Raw genomic sequence first — 16,562 nt, 5'->3', positions numbered from 1 at the left:
ATCGTTCAATAAAGCCAATTTGCTCTTTCAAATTTACTCAGTTGAATTTTTTGTTGTTTAGCAGATTTGGTGGCAGCAGCAGAACTAAAGGAGACTTCCAGTGGCATTCAGGGACAATAAGAAACACAGGCATGGTAGTTGCAAACCCGTTTTTGAGTTCACTGTCTTTCTCACCATTTCCAAGGGCTGTGGGTAAGTTCCCTCTGGGTTCTGAGCTCGGCTCTCTTTGCACTGAGCTCCCAATCTAACTGGCTTTCCAGTTAGTTCCCCATTTGTCTAGAATCACTAGTTCCACGTTGGAAGCTGCTAGCAGTTTGGACCACAATTCCCTATTTGATTGGAAACTCTAGCCCTTGGTTATGTTCCCAGATTCCGTGTTGGGAACTGCCGGTGGTTTAGTCTGCAGTTCCCCATTTGTTTGGGATCCTTCCCCAGATTCCACGGTGGGAACTGCTAGCAGCAAGTGCACTTCCCCATTTCTTTGGAATTAGTCCACAGTCCCCATTTGTTGAGGTCTGTTGGTTCAGTCGTTCCCCAGTCTCAGGTTCCAATGTTGGGAACTGCTGGTTTTGCACACAGGGCCTTTTCTTGGCCAGGAACAGTAACATCTCTTGGTTACTGCCGATACATTAAGGTGCACCTGTCTGTCTTGTTTCATGTAGACAAAGGCTAACGGGAATCTCTGAAGTCAAAAAATCACAAAAGTCATGGGCACAGATCAAGTATTTAAAGGCTGTTAGAGTTCATCACCTAACTCAAAGACTCCTGTCAGGAGAAGGTGGTCACGGAACAGGTTAGATTGACACCAGGCCACCTGCCAACCTCAAGAAAACTTCCATGCAATGAGGTATACTGTAAAACACACACAATCCTCAACCCAGCAGCACACTCTTTTTACACATTAATTTGGCTCCAAAAAACCCAAAGTCTTAGCTAACGGGATCTTTAAATTCTAAAGAGTCAAGCATGCCACCTTCTGGCACACCTGTTTATTTTATGGCTAAGAACTATGGCCCAATAAAGTCAATTTGACTTTTTAAATTGACTGAGCTGAATTTCTTTTCCTTGTTTTCTTTTTTGAGGAAGATTAGCCCTGAGCTAACATCTACCACCAATCCTCCTGTTTTTTGCTGAGGAAGACTGGCCCTGAGCTAACACCTGCATCCATCTTCCTCTACTTTATATGTGGGATGCCTGCCACAGCACGGTTTGATGAGCAAGCGGTGTGTAGGTCTGTGCCCAGGATCCAAACCAGCAAACCCCAGGTCGCCGAAGCCGAGCACGTGAACTTAACTACTGCACCACCAGGCCAGCCCCCTGAGCTGAATTTTTTGTTGTTTAACACACTGCTCGACCAAGAAGGGCAAGGCACAATGTTCAAAGAGATTCAGTGGCTTGCAAATTCAGTGGCTTGCTCACAAAAATCAATAAGGAACAAGCCAAGACTACCTACAGACCTTCAGATTCCTTCTTCAAAGTAATTTTTACTACATGATGACATCCTTAAGTGCCTACTCTGTGGAAAAGACAGTAGTATACACTCCAGGGAGAAGGAGACATCAGTAATTTCAGTATAAATTAAAGATCAGAGGGTGTCATTGAAATTCTTTCCTCCCTCAGTTGACCCTACTTAATGTTGGGTCTGTTTTAAATCTGTTTCAGTAAAGACTACAGAATATTTAACATCGGTATAACTTTTTGAGGATCAAAAAAAGGGGATTAGGTTTAGGCCAAGGAAAAAGATAAGCAATTATGCTCTTGCTGTATGCCAGACTCTGTTTTAAGTGTTCCCAGCATATAATCTCATTTGACACATGCAAATGTGCACATGCACACACACACCCTCTAGGAAGTTCCTCTCATTTTATAGCTAACGGGCTTCAAGAGATGAACAAGTGCAGAGACAGGAATGAAAACAGGGTTTTCAAATCCCACAGCCCATGTCCTTTCCATATTTTCTCTCCTCTATGGTACCTGATTTTGAAGATTAAAGATGCAGTAAAAAATGTAAGCGGTAGAAAAATCTCCTACCATGTTGATGTAAAACACTTAGATAGCGGTACGAGAAGACTGGAGCACTGCTCACTAGAAGGCAGGAAAGCTTTCTGTGTTAAGGGGTGAATGCCTCATAAGTCAGTCATTGGTTCCTTTAACTGCATTTCCAAATATAAATAAAACTTGGTTTAGCGCAAAAGAAACAAAGTCAAAGGTTTCCCTCTTCAGGGGTAAAAAAGGCAACTCTTAGAAAGACCTCTAAAAAAACTTCCAAATTCTCTTAGAAAAAAGGAAAAAACCCCAATGAGATAGACAATCCCAAGGCATTCTTAAACTTCGAATCATATGCACTAAAGACTAAAGTATTTCCAGCACTGAGTGGTAAGCAGGTCAAAGTTACCTATCAATGAAAGGATTAATTACACCACTGCCTTTAAAGTACATAACCATACGCACATGTGTTTCCACAAATACCTTCTGCGCCTACCTGATAACACTAAACTGCCCTAGTTCGTATTATCTCACCATAACAAGAAATCCCCAAACTTCGTTGACAGATAATTCCTAGTACACGTGTCCTTCAAATAGCTCTTCGTAAGCCCCGAACCTGCCCCTGGCCAGCTAAAAGCTATAAGCAAAAAACAAAAACAAAAAACTTTTATTTCCCGAGCCTTGTCTTTTATTTTTATCTCTAATTTTAAGGAGGACAACATGATCTTTCATTTCCCTTCACATGTAATATTCCGTGAACTCTCTGAGAATTTTCCTGCAGTACAATCCTTAGCATGGCCTAACGGGCTCTCTGCATGCTGCGGCTCTCTCTAGCCTCACCTTGCACTACTTTCCCATCTTCCTCTTCCCTCTAACTTTTATTCAGGGTCTACAAAATACCACTCTGCTTCCTAGTTCAAAGATCTGTGTATATTCAGTTGCCTTCTGTTAAGGTTAGAGGTTCTCCTGGCACTCACCACATTATAATAATATACTACGGTTAATCACCAGATTCTAAGTCCAAAAGGAGCACAGTCTGTCTATTTCACTCATCACTGTATTCCTGGCAACTAGTACCAGTGCTGGCATGTGGTAGGCACTCAATAAATATTGACTGAATAAATGAACATAGCAGAGTTTACAGAGGGTAAGTGGACTAAGTCAGATCACAGGGCTTGAACTCATCCACAAGGAAGAGGTACTAATGACTGGAGACGGGAACAAGAGGCACACCTAAATCAGGCCCACTTACTAAACAAACTTTCTACACTCTCCTACAGTCTATCTAGAATTTCCCAGAAGGCTTCCTTTCTTAGTTCTGGTCCTGTCAATCCTGCTTGAAGGTGAGTGTACAGGACAACATTATTGAAATTCTCCACTGCAAATACCCCAAATAGCAATCTCATGAATGGCTGGGGTACCTTGTACTTCCTACTGGCACAGAGCCAAGGTTTATCTCAACCTTTTTGGGTTAACAGCACATCAGTGTTAAAGTAAATTAATCATATATCCCTCTGGGTGTAAAAATCTGAAGATGTGCTCTTTTTTTTATATAAATGAAGCAGGTAGTTTTTGTTTTTTTTTTTTAAGATTGGCACCTGAGCTAACAACTGTTGCCAATCTTCTTTTTTTTTTTTTCCTGCTTTGCTTTATCTTCCCAAACCCCCCGTACATAGTTGTATATCTTAGTTGCATGTCCTTCTAGTTGTGGGATGTGGGACGGCGCCACAACGTGGCCTGACGAGCGGTGCCATGTCCGCGCCCAGGATCCGAACCCTGGGCTGCCGCAGCGGAGCACCCAAACTTAACCACTCGGCCACGGAGCCAGCCCCAAGATGTGCTTTTTTATACTTCACTATTTACATTTAGACTTAGAAATGCCAGAATTTCTGAATTTAAAAAGCCTTTTCCTACCTTTTTACAGAATCCCAGAGCTACAAACAATCTTTAAGCATTCACATAATCCAAAAAAAAGAAAAAGGAAGAAAAGTAAAGAAATGAGATGCTTTACGGGAAACAGATAGCAAAGAGCAATGGATATAGTTGGTCCTCAGTAAATGTTTGTTTCCGTCCTTCCTCACCTCAGAGTTCATACCCCACCTGCCAACTCAATCCTTCAACCAATCTAACATCCACATAATGTCCATGCCCCTAAGAGAATCCCCCATCGCTATTAACTAGTAGACAAAAGAATGCATCATAAGTAGAAACTCTACATGCAAAAAATATTGTTTCACTGCACTATAAGCTAAGTCCATACAGAGTTAAATACATTTCCAGGCCAAATAAGAACCCAACATGATGAAACATGGTTTCTATGGGAACATGCATTTTGAGTTTCAAAAACCCAACTTGTAAAAGCTTTTGGAACAGTGTGCTTTTAAATTAGAGCGCCTATATTCTGGAAAACATGTGGGTAAAAAAAAGTTTTGTGAATCAAATGACATCCTTGAACTATGACATCAGCAATATATCTCTCTCGTCCAATTAAATCTTTACATATCTCTAGTTTCCATAGTTAAATTTTCATAATTAACTTACAGTCCAAAAATAAAATCCCTATACTAATAAAACAAAATAAACTAGAACACTATACGATTCCTAGCAGCTACATCTGTCACAAACAATTCCTTACAGCAAATATAGCTTTTGGTCATACTAATTACACACATAACACACCCTCCAGACTATCAGAAACTCCATTCATCTAGATAAAATGCTAGGTGTAAAAAAGCATATGCTCTATACCACTTTCTTTCCTGGACCCATAAAACAGCTACTGGCAGAAGTGTCCCCACCTCCAGCACCTCAGCAAACTTGCCCGCTATCCAGTGGGCTTCAATCACAACCTCTCCAACAAAACCTGAATCTGAGCCTCGGGGCTTGCGGAGGACCTCTCCAAAATTTACTCCTCCTTTTCTTCTCTAGAGTTTTTAGTCTTTAGTAGCCAATCACCTGTTACTAGTGAATTGTATTAAACTTTCCCTGTCCAAATTATTGTGTTTTCCGTGTCCTAACTGGACCCTTACTGATCTAACTTCCTTAAAAGCAATTTTTGTATTCTAACAATATATTAATGATGTAATTCTGTATTCTTAGGAGACTAAACATCAGAAAAAATTAAGGAGGAAAAAAGTTAACCATACATGCAAAGTTCTATCCTAGAACTCCCATTTACTACGCACTTATTAAAAGTATATAAAGCACCAGAGATTACATTATGTAGGCACAATTGATTGAAATTATTGGCCACTGGTGACTGAACTCACTCTCCAGCCCCTCTCCCCTCCCTGGACTGGGGAACCGGCTGAAAGTTCTAACCCTCTAATCACAGTGGTTGGTTTTTCTGAGGTCCAGCCCCTCTCCTGAAGCTATCTTGTCCTCCAACCAGAAGTTTTCTCATTAGCATACAAAAGACAGTAAATTTCAAGAGTTACAGGAGCCTTGTAACAGTGACCAGAAAAAAGGACTAAATAGTACACATTAGTGTACAGTTGGGCAAAATCCTCTAACACAAATCCTGTTTTATAACAAAGTGTTGAATATCTCGTATAATTTATTGAGTATCGTACTGAAAGTGAAACACATAATGGTTTATGGGTTCAGGACTGTTGTAAGTGTTATCAGCCTCGTGATCGCGTGGCTGACTGGGAGCTGTGGCTCGCTGCCGCTGCCCAACGTCACAACAGAGGAGTGTACCACATACCGCTAGCCTGGGAAAAGATCAAAATTCAAAATTCAAAGTACAGTTTCTACTGAATGCATTATCAATTTCACTCCAATGAAAGTCGAAAAATCCTAAGTAGAAACATAGTAAGTTGAGGATCATCTGTACCCCACTCTACACTAAACCACACAACCTGTTCAGTTCAACACTCTGCTTGAGAGATACTGCAATAATTACAGCACAGTTACAGCAGTCTCCCCTTATCTGTGAGAGATACGTTCCAAGACCCCCAGTGGATGCCTGAAACCACAGAGAGTAGCAAATCATATATATACTGGCTTTTTTCTATACATACATACCTATAATAAAGTTTAATTTATAAATTAGGCACAGTAAGAGATTAACAATAATAATAAAATAGAACAATTATAACAATATGGCATAACAAAAGTCACCCAAGATCTTAACAACCTCAGCATAAGATTTTTTCTTTTCTTGATTAAGTTGAGAACTTTTACCTTTTCACTTAAAGCTTCCCTTTGGCATATCTGAATTGCATCATCACTACTCTTGCGCTTTGGGGCCATTATTAAGTAAAATCATGGTTACTTGAAAACAAGCACTGTGATACCACAACCATCAATCTGATAACCCACAGCTACTAAGTGACTAGAGGTGGGTAGCATATACGGTGTGGATACGCTGGATAAAGGAATGACTCACATCTCAGGTGAAATGGAGTGAGACTTCATCAGGCTATTCAGAATGATGCACAATTTAAAACATGAATTGTTTATTTCTGGAATTTTCCACTTAATACTTTTGGACCACGGTTGACCGTGGATAACTGAAACAATGGAAAGCAAAACTGCGGAGAAAATGGGACTACTATACTGAGGTATAGCAAAAAATAAAAAAAAGTTTTAAACTATGATCAAACCTGAAGGCACATCTGTGAAAACTACAACAAAAAGGCTGAGAACCCCACTCTAAGACAATGGCTGTCAACTGAGTACCAGGGTCACAGACGTAAAGTGGATGACAATGGCAATAAAATCTACTCCCAAACTTTAACAATAACTATTACAAGAATATCCTGATGCACATATATTAATTTCCTTGGCTGAAGTTGGAAGTGCCAAATTAGCTTCTGTAAAACACTACCATTCTGTTAAAATTAAGTTAACCTTATTCTTCCAAATTTTACTAATTTTTTAGTTTTGGTTATATCTAAGTTATTAGTTGGGTTTTGGTCTTGGTGCATAAGAGCTATATAATAAAACATAATAAATTTATGCCTCGTTTATGTTTACACACACTTCAGTAAAACTATAATGAAAAATACTTTAATTCAAGGGAGAGTCCCTGAGACCTATTTTAAAAAGTCCCAATTCAAGGATAAAAAATATTGTCATCAGGTGGAGCATTACTGAGGAGGAGGAGAAATTTTTCAATACAGTTGCTGGTTCTCCAATCATGAATTTGGACACCTATGCAAACAATATGCCCAAACTTCAAATCCAAGTGGAATAAGACAAATACTGAAGGCAAAACAAGAAAAAGACTAGAGGGCAATAAAAGAGAGTATCTTGGGGCCGCCAGGTGGCATAGTGGTTAAGTTCAGCACTCTGCTTTGGTGGCCTGCAGTTCAGTGGTTCGAATCCCAAGCATGGACCTACACCCCATTCATCAACCCAGGCTGTGGCAGCATTCCACAGACAAAACAGAAGATTGGCACAGATGTTAGCTCAGCAACAATCTTCCTCAAGCAAAAAGAGGAAGATTGGCAACCTATGTTAGCTCACGGCCAATCTTCCTCACCAAAAAAAAAAGAGAGAGAGAGAGAGACCATCTTAATGAAAGAGTATGGAAGTTCAAATAATAAAGAAAACTAATCACATATGAGACTAAATTGAAATGAACTTCTATTCATGAAAGAATAGCATAAAGGGAGTAAAAAGACACCCTGAAAATGGGAAAAGATATTTTCAAAATATCTAAGTAGAAAATAAAAATTATCTGTAGACTAAAGAACTCCTTCAAATCAAAAAGGAAAAGGTAAAACCACCCAAAAGAAAAAACAAACAAGAGAAACAAACGTAAATTTCACAAAAAAAAATCTCAAAGGTCCATAAACACATAAAAAGATAAGCAAATAGTTTACGAACAGTAGGATGGTTAAGTTCTGGTGCATCCAGAAGTAAAGATGAACTATAACACAAGGATCATTTATTTCATATAAACCTGAACTCTTCCACCTCAGAGCACACACAAAAACAGACTCCACATAAACTACAGACGTAAATGTAAAAACTAAAATGATAAAACATTTTAGAAGAAAACACAGGAAAAAAATTTTTGCAAATTAAGTTTCAAAAATTTGTTAAAGCATTGACCGTAAAAAAAAAAAAGTGGTACAATGAACTTCACCAATGTTAAAAAACTTGACTTCATAGAAACTAATAAGAAAATGAAAAGAACCTACATGCTGAGAAAAAATATATTTATAATTTATAACGACATATTCAGAATATATAAATCCCTGCAACTCAATAACAAGATATATCTATAGAGATATAACAACGGTCAGTAAGGAAAAGACAAAGGCAGCAGGTTCCCAGTACCTCCCGGCCACACTCCCTGACCACCTCCCACCCTCGCTCCCCCTCGCCCCCACAGAAAGCCCCCTGAGGCCCTAAGACAGGCGGAAGAGGAGGAACAGAGGCACTGTTAGTCAGCCCCTCCCTTCGCACATTAAACCCAGAGAGCTCTACCCTCTCTTCCAGCAGTGCAAGGGGTATGAAGGGTCCCTGAGCACCACAGGCACAGCCAAGAATGCACAGAAGGGCATTCACTTCCATCCAAAAACTGCAGACCCTGAGTTTAGAATTTGCCTGAGGCAACCCCCAAGATGGCCAAGTAAGCTAATGGCAACATCAATGTTCACAGGGCCCTAGCACCACACCTCCTCGCACGGGATCCCAGCCCTTGGTGGGCTACTCTGATCCCCACGTCCCCAGAAGCCTGGGCCCCTATCCAGCAAACATCACAGAAACCACAAAGCTGACTCCAGCCTGAGCTACGCCACCTTCATCTATCCAGCCACAGCCCCACAGCGCAGACGCAGTGAGCCTTCCCTCTGACACCAGCAGCAAGGACGAAAATACTGTCAGTTCTGTTAGTTCTGCAGTCTTATCACCGACTGGAAGTCCCTGCTCTACTGGGGAAGAAGCCCAAAAGTCAGTTCTGAGAACCTGAATGATGTGACCAGAATAGGCACAAAGAGTGTCCACTGACCCCAGGAGGCCTGTGCAGAGAGCTGTTCCGTCCTCCAAAAACTGGGAATTTTAAACCTGAGGCAGTGGACTGGGCCGAAGCCGGGTACCTGAGGGTCACTGTAGATATTAAACCAATTTGCCGTTTCCTGTTTAACTTGAGGGGGTGACTCAGGGGTCTCGAAGATTTGTGAGTTCGTTTTGTAGAAGAAGGAGAATGCACTCAGCAGCCATGGAACTGCGGAAGTCAGATTGTCCAGGGGCTTTCCCACCTTCTCATTTTAGCCAATTCGAATAAAATCTGTCTCCATCTACAAACACCAATGTCTCAGTGTTTGGCTTGCTGTGCATCGGGCACGTGAACTTGAGATTAAGAGGTGTGGTATCACTTCTGGTTTCCTTTCAATCCTCTTCCTTGGCCTTGTTCTGCCCCAGAGGCTTTCTGTAAGGCCTAATGGGAAGAGTGGGGCCTACGTGATGAGAAACGCAGACCAGCTCAGATGCTTCAGTGGAGGACACAGCAAGCCCCACACCTCCAGCCCAAACTCGCTTCTGTAGCTCCACCTCAAAGAAATCAAACATTTGATCTTGCATGTATTCTGGCATGAATTATAACACATCAACTTGTGTATATGTGAGTGGTTCTCACGTTACTGTTACCATAGTAACAGATCCTGGCCACTAATGGTTCTTCATTCCTGGTCCCTCTCTCCCTACACTCCTCTACATCCTTCCTGCTTCTCTGAGGACTTAGCTCTCAGCTCGAAGTCAATCCTGCCCTCAGGCCTAGCGTAGCTCGCCCACCCCACCCACTTCAAGGCTGAACAGCACCAATAAAAACCCAGCAAACAGGAAGTGTTTTCTTTTCCAGTTCAAAACGAGCTCCTCTTCTTTCTGATTCTCACATGGACCAGAAACTGTAAGAAAAGTCTTTCTTTGCCCAATTGCTTACCTCTCCACAGTTCCTCCCACCTGCCATTGGTCCTCCAGGCCCTTTCCAAACTTCCAAACCAACTACAGTGTGAAAGTATTTTGTACCCTGTGAACAAAGTATACATCATAGAGATTTCTCTTATGCGCACAATTAACTATCTAAGAGATTAACTCAATGCTAGTTTGAGGTATGAAAAAGAGAAAGGCCTTCCTTCTTCAGCAGTGAGCCTTTTTATCACGTATTAGTTTAAAAAAAATAAAATGAAGAAAAAACTGTGCAATTTCATTTTGTTTCGAGAGCATATCAGTACTTGCTCCTAAAATGTTTTAACTCTAGCAATATCTTCAACTTTTTTGCCATTTTCAGACTTGGAAGAACAACTAGCTATTGTTATTGCTAATCCTTTAAGAACATAAAACTGGAAAATGTATGAGAAGCAATATTTAAAAATCATCCAAAAATGGCCAATAAGCACCTGAAAAGACTTTAAAACCATGAGCCATTAAAGAAATACAAATTAATATCACAATGAGGTACCACTATATACTCACTAAGATGGCTAAAACATAAAAGTTGACAATATCAAGTGCTGCCAAAAACATTGACCAACCAGAACTCTCATACATTGCTGATGGGAATGGACAGTGATACCACCACTTTAAATAACCATTTAGCAATATTTTACAACAATTCCACTGCTATGTATTTGCCGAAGAGAAATGCAAATATGTCTACTCAAGACTTGCTTACAAACATACACGTGGCAATATTATTCATAAAAGCCACAAACTGGAAACAACTCAAAAGTTCACCAATAGGTACATATTTACACAAGTTTCAAAATATTCATATAATAAAATATTACTCAGCAATAAAAAGGAACAAACTACTAACACATGCAATAACATGGCTGAATCTCAAAAACAGTTTCCTGAGCAGAAATGTCAAATGCAAAAAAAAAAAAAAGGAATTTTTATGATTCCGTTTATGTGAAGACCTAAAACAGCCAAAAGTGATCTACTGTGATAGAAATCCAATCAGTGGTTATCTGGAAAGGGAGGGTGGGGATACTAAATGGGAAAAGTGATGCAAGAAAATCTTCTGGAGTGTCAAAAATGTTCCATATGCCAAAATTCATCTAATTAAAACAGTTTAAATGGGTGTTTTCATTTTATATTTTCTAAATTACACTATGGTAACATCAACCTGGAAAAGTCAAGATAGCAGCTAGAGGGATGTGGAAGGAAGGGACAGTTCGGATGAGGCACAAAGAAAACTTCTGTAATAATAAGATGTTCTATTTCACATCTGAGGTGGTACAAAGGGCAGTAATCTTATTACGTATCTCTGAGGTATACATAAGTTCTCATACGCTATGTTTCTCACACACAAAAAAATCTTTCAAAAATGATTCACACACACAGACCCCAAAAAGAAAAGAAACAGGGAGACTGCAACCTTAGCATATACAATAGCTTCCCAACTCCCTGACATATGATTCAATGAATAAAAAGACAACTAACTTTGCCCTACTTGGGTTCAGGGTTCCAGTGTCCCCTGGGCACCTGAAGCTTTGGGTTTCCAAGAGATGGTGGCCATGATAGCCTGATGGAGGCGGTATTTCCCTTACAACAGAAAAGCAGGTCAGTGTAAGTACACTGATGGGGACAAAACACTCGAAATGTAAGAAAGCCAATGTGTTCAAAGAGACTCTGCTTGCGTGTTAAATTGGGTGTACTGTAATAATTCAACCTCTGCAATCAATTCACACAAGTGCTAAGGCACTCTCATCTTCAAGAATACTTTCAACTAGTGCTCCTCAAACTTTAAGTGCAGAAGAATCACTGATTCTTGTTAAGAAAGTAGTCCAACCATCAGAGTCTTGAAACAACAGGTCTGGGGTGAGGCACAGAATTCTACAGTTTTAGCAAGCACTAGAGGAAATGGAGATAGTCCACAAATCACACTGTAAGAATAAGCTCTGATCTACACCTGTTTGAACAAGGCTAAGGAAACAAGGAAAACGTACATTTTAAAATATTCAGTGGCTCAAAAGACCAAGACTATAAATAAAGCAGATAAATTGTATTAAAATAGTTAGTCAAGGAGGAAAAAAGAGAGAGAAAACTTAGAAAAATTACTTACACAAGTTTGCCAAAATAAACGCAAGAGGTCATTTTATAAATTCAACTTTCACATCATCTACTTACCCACACTGCATAGTGACATTCCAAAACTGGCTTTCAGAGGCCAGATTTGGTCTTTCATAAACAGGCATACCTTGAAGATATTGTGGGTCTGGATCCAGACCACTGCAACAAGCAAATACTGAAATAAAGCAAGTCACACGAACTTTTTGGTTTCCCAGTGAATATAAAAGTTATGTTTACAGTATACTGTAGTCTATTAAGTATGCAAGAGCATTATGCCTAAAAACACAATGTACATATCTTAATTAAAAAATATTTTATTGCTAAAAATGCTAACCATTATCTGAGCCTTCAATGAGTCATAATATTTTTGCTGGTTGAGGGTCTTGTAAAAAATACAGTATTTGAGGGCCAACCCAGTGGCATAGTGGTTAAGTACGCACACTCCGCTCTGCGGCCCAGGGTTCACGGGTTTGGATCCCAAGCACAGACCTGCACACCGCTCATCAAGCCATGCTGTGGCGGCATCCCATGTACAAAACAGAGGAAGACTGGCACAGATGTTAGCTCAGCGACAATCTTCCTCAAGCAAAAAGAGAAGACTGGCAACAGATGTTAGTTCAGGGCCAATCTTCCTCACCAAAAAAAAAAGAAAAAGAAAAAACCCCCTGCAATATTTGTGAGGTACAATAAGGCAGAGCACAGTAAAATGAGGTATGCCTGTATAATACAAATCAACAATTATTATGAGCTATGTCACCATACTCATCACTTATATTTGCAGGAAAAAGGCAGGCCACTGCTGCAAGTCAGTGCTCATGGTGTCAGGGACTCACTGCTCCAAGGAACTCAAGGGTGGGGTCAGAAGCATTTAACTGTTAAGAGATGCAATCACCAACCAACCTGAAGCAGACCGAGCCCCAGCACAAGAGCGAGGCCTATGACCTTTGCCTCATTTTTAACGCTAAAATATCCGCTCTGGGAGGAGCTTAGGCCTTACTGCCTTAACCTGCAGTGTATGTGGAAGCATGCTTTCCAACTGAGTCTGCGCAAGCGAATACCCACCTCTCTGTTTTGAATATTCATTCCCATCCAAAATAAAAGGCCCCTGCTTCCCTTTGTTGGGGATGCCATGACTTTGGAAATGATTCGGCGTGGCCTCCTATTTGCCGCAAACATGCCCTACTTTGTGTGACAACTGCTTCTGGTGGGGGTCTGATTCAACTCGCCAGGAAGGAACCCACTTTGGTTTCAGTAAAAATGGTAGTTCTGTGACATTAGAGAGTAAGTGTGTGTGTAGTGTCAGGAGAAAGACTCTTGTAACCACTCTTACACTAAGCATATCAGGGCAGAAATGAACGATTGTGAAGTGGTCGCTGGGAAAAGAGAGAAAGGACTGCCCATGATAAAAAAGAAATGCAATGCCTGACTTTATAGGCCCTAGGATGACAGAGAAATGGCTGACAAACCAGCTATTTCCACACCAGGATGCCTAGAGTGAAAATTTTCACAAGAGTCACTAGCACTCAAAGGAAAAAGTACGTGCAAGCATCAGAATTTAAAATACTACAATATCTTTTAGTTCTTTAGAAATAGAACCCTCTTTATAACATACGAGTTTGTACAACTAACACTTGTAAATACTTTAGAAATGCCTTAGGTACCAAAGTAAGGAACTGTCCTTTAAAATCAGCAATAAGACAATATCTACTATTACTGCTTCTAGTCGATATTATTACTTCTTAGACGTCTCATCTAGCACAACAAGAAAAAAATGAAATTATAAGCATAAAAATTGGAAATAAAAACTCTCATGATTTACTCACAGTATGATCTTTTACAGAGAAAATCCAAAATCATCTCTGGAAAAGTGTTAAAATAGAAAAATTTAGCAAGGTCGCTTGATATAAGAGCAACATACAAGAGCCAGTTGCATCTGTACACACCAGTAACCAATAACAAATATTTTAAAATGCTACATATAATTGTTATAAGAAATTAGCAACTATCTAGGACAAATGATGTGTTAGAATTCTACAGTTAAAATTAAAACTGAATAAGAGAAATGAACAAAGATCTAAATAAAGGAAAAAGTATACTCTGTTCACAAATAGGAAGACTCAATATTGTAGAGATGTTAATGATCCCAAATTGGTCTAAGATTCAATGGAATTAATAAAAAACTCCAACAAGAGTTTTTCAGAGAACTTGGTAAGATTATTCTAAAATTTCCAAGGAAGAATGAAGTGCCATGAAACCTTGGAAGAGGAGGAGCACACTTACTTTTCCAGTAGTAGAGATCATTATTAAGCTACAGCAATGAAGACAGGATGCTATTCACAAAATGGATGATGGAACAAAACTGAGCAGGGGGAAAAAAGAACACTTTACATAAAGCTTCTGTATATGACAGAGGTGGCACGTCAGTTCATTGGGGAAGAGTATTAACTTTTCAATAAGCTACGACTAACAACAATAAATCATATACATAATAAAAATTAAACTGGATCCCTATCTCACACCAAGTACAAAAAATAAGTAAAGATGGAATAAGGTTTAAGTGTTGCAAACATATCTTTAAACTTCTTAGTAGAAAACATAGGTGAATATCTTTTAGATATTGAGGCAGAAAAACGTTCCTAAAGTTAAAACAACTAAAATTAAAAATATATACCTTCAAGAACTCATATAGAGATGCAGTAAAAAGAAACCACAGGGAGAATGAACGCAGGATTCAAGAGGATTACAATCTCAAATTAAAAGAGAGGGATGGGATAAGGGGACTATGATTAGATATAGATTACCTTCAAAGTTGCAGCTTTTGTTTTAAGTAGGGGGTTCATGTGTGTTTATTATTAAAAATTGATAAGAAATTTCATAAATAAACATTTTCATGGACAGCTATTATGAACCAATGTTTATAATTCTATTATTATTATTATGCACTTTAGAACGAACTAAAAATGTATACTATTAAAACAAACCCCCAAAAGATCTGACCACCCGTGGAGGCAGTAAATATAGAACTAGCATAGATGATCAAACTGAAAAGTTATCTGAGCATATAGGACAAAAAGGGAGAGAAAGAAATTATAAAATAAAATTTGAAGCAAGGAAAAGACACGAATGGTATCTAATATTCAAATAATGCAGTTATAGAAGGAAAAAAAAGAATACAGTAGAAGCAATAATTTTACTGAGAAGAACACTAACATTTTCAGATCAAAAATCCTAGGCAGAACTGTTAAAAAGATAAACACACACCACACACACACACACACACACACACACACACACACAGTGAAATTTCTGGATTCCAAAACCAAAGGGGAAATCATACAAGCTTCCACAAAGAGTCAACAACAATAAAAACAAAGACTAACATGAAACAGTATTACACTATACAGAAAAACATATAGTTAAAATAAAATAATTTTTAAAAACTAACTGCTAATGTGTAACACAATTAAGTAATATTTTTGACATAAGGTACACCCTAAGAAATTTAAAATGTCATCATTTAGAGAACAGATGAGTGGTTACCAGAGGAGAAGGGGGTGGGAGGAGGGCCAAAGGGGGAAAGGGACCTGTACCCATGGTGATGGATAAAAACTGGACTGTTGGCAGTGAACACAATGCAGTCTATACAGAAACAGAAACACAGTGATGTGTACCTGAAATTTACACTATGTTGTAAGCCAATATGACCTCAACAAAAGAATTGTTTTTTAAGAAGTCATCATTCAGAATCACATTCAATATTATCCCAACAAAATCAGGAATGCTGTAAATAAAAATAAGCTAAAAAGTTTTATCTTATTGAGAGTAGAGGGAAGGAGGGAAAGCTGATTATCAATTTTTGACTGTACCAGAAAAATACATGTTTGGATATATTTGTTTAAAATTAAAAGAGCAGAAATGAGAAAGGGATTTCCAAATCATGACAGGCTGTAAAAAAGAAAGGGTAAGGGAGGTGACACAAGGAAAATCTGATCAATCCATGAAAACTGAGCAGGCTGGTTCAGATCCTGGGCACAGACATGGCACCGCTCGTCAGGCCATGCTGAGGCGGTGTCCCACATGCCACAACTAGAAGGACCCATAACTAAAATAGACAACTATGTACTGGGGGGATTTGGGGAGAAAAAGCAGGGGGGAAAAAAAAGAAGATTGGCAACAGTTGTTAGCTCAGGTGCCAATCATTAAAAAAAAAAAAAAACTGAGTAGGGAAAACAAGACTAATAAACAGAAACTCAGATGACAATAAAAAAATTTATTAATTATCACCATATATGTAAATGATGAAATGCTACTAAAACACCAGCAAAGACACACAAGTTTGGATTAGATCCATTAGAAATACAAAGAGAATTTGATGAAATTATATTAAAAGTAGAGATATCACATCCCTCAGAATTTAAGAGATAAAGGAAAAAAACATGAAATATTCAAATCACACTGTGTTCATTTAATATACAAATAAAGAACTCTATAACTTTTTCTTTTAAGATTTTATTTTTATTTTTCCTTTTTCTCCCAAAGTCCCCCAG

General features: G+C 39.0%; 1 protein-coding gene across 2 annotated transcripts in view; it reads right to left on the bottom strand.

Moving 5' to 3' along the window:
• Positions 1 to 2,479, bottom strand: part of USP25 (ubiquitin specific peptidase 25) — a 125,634-nt gene extending 123,155 nt beyond the window's left edge. For both annotated transcript variants that reach the window (XM_046648081.1, XM_046648084.1), the window contains exon 1: positions 2,470 to 2,479. The gene's annotated coding sequence lies outside the window, so the exon portion shown is untranslated. The remainder of the gene's footprint in view (positions 1 to 2,469) is intronic.
• Positions 2,480 to 16,562: the final 14,083 nt, after the last annotated feature.

The sequence above is a fragment of the Equus quagga genome, chromosome 21, assembly GCF_021613505.1.
Source record: "Equus quagga isolate Etosha38 chromosome 21, UCLA_HA_Equagga_1.0, whole genome shotgun sequence".
Classification (NCBI taxonomy): Eukaryota; Metazoa; Chordata; class Mammalia; order Perissodactyla; family Equidae; genus Equus; species Equus quagga.
The sequence above is the reverse complement of the archived record's forward strand: the minus strand, read 5'-3'. Positions and strand labels throughout refer to the sequence as shown.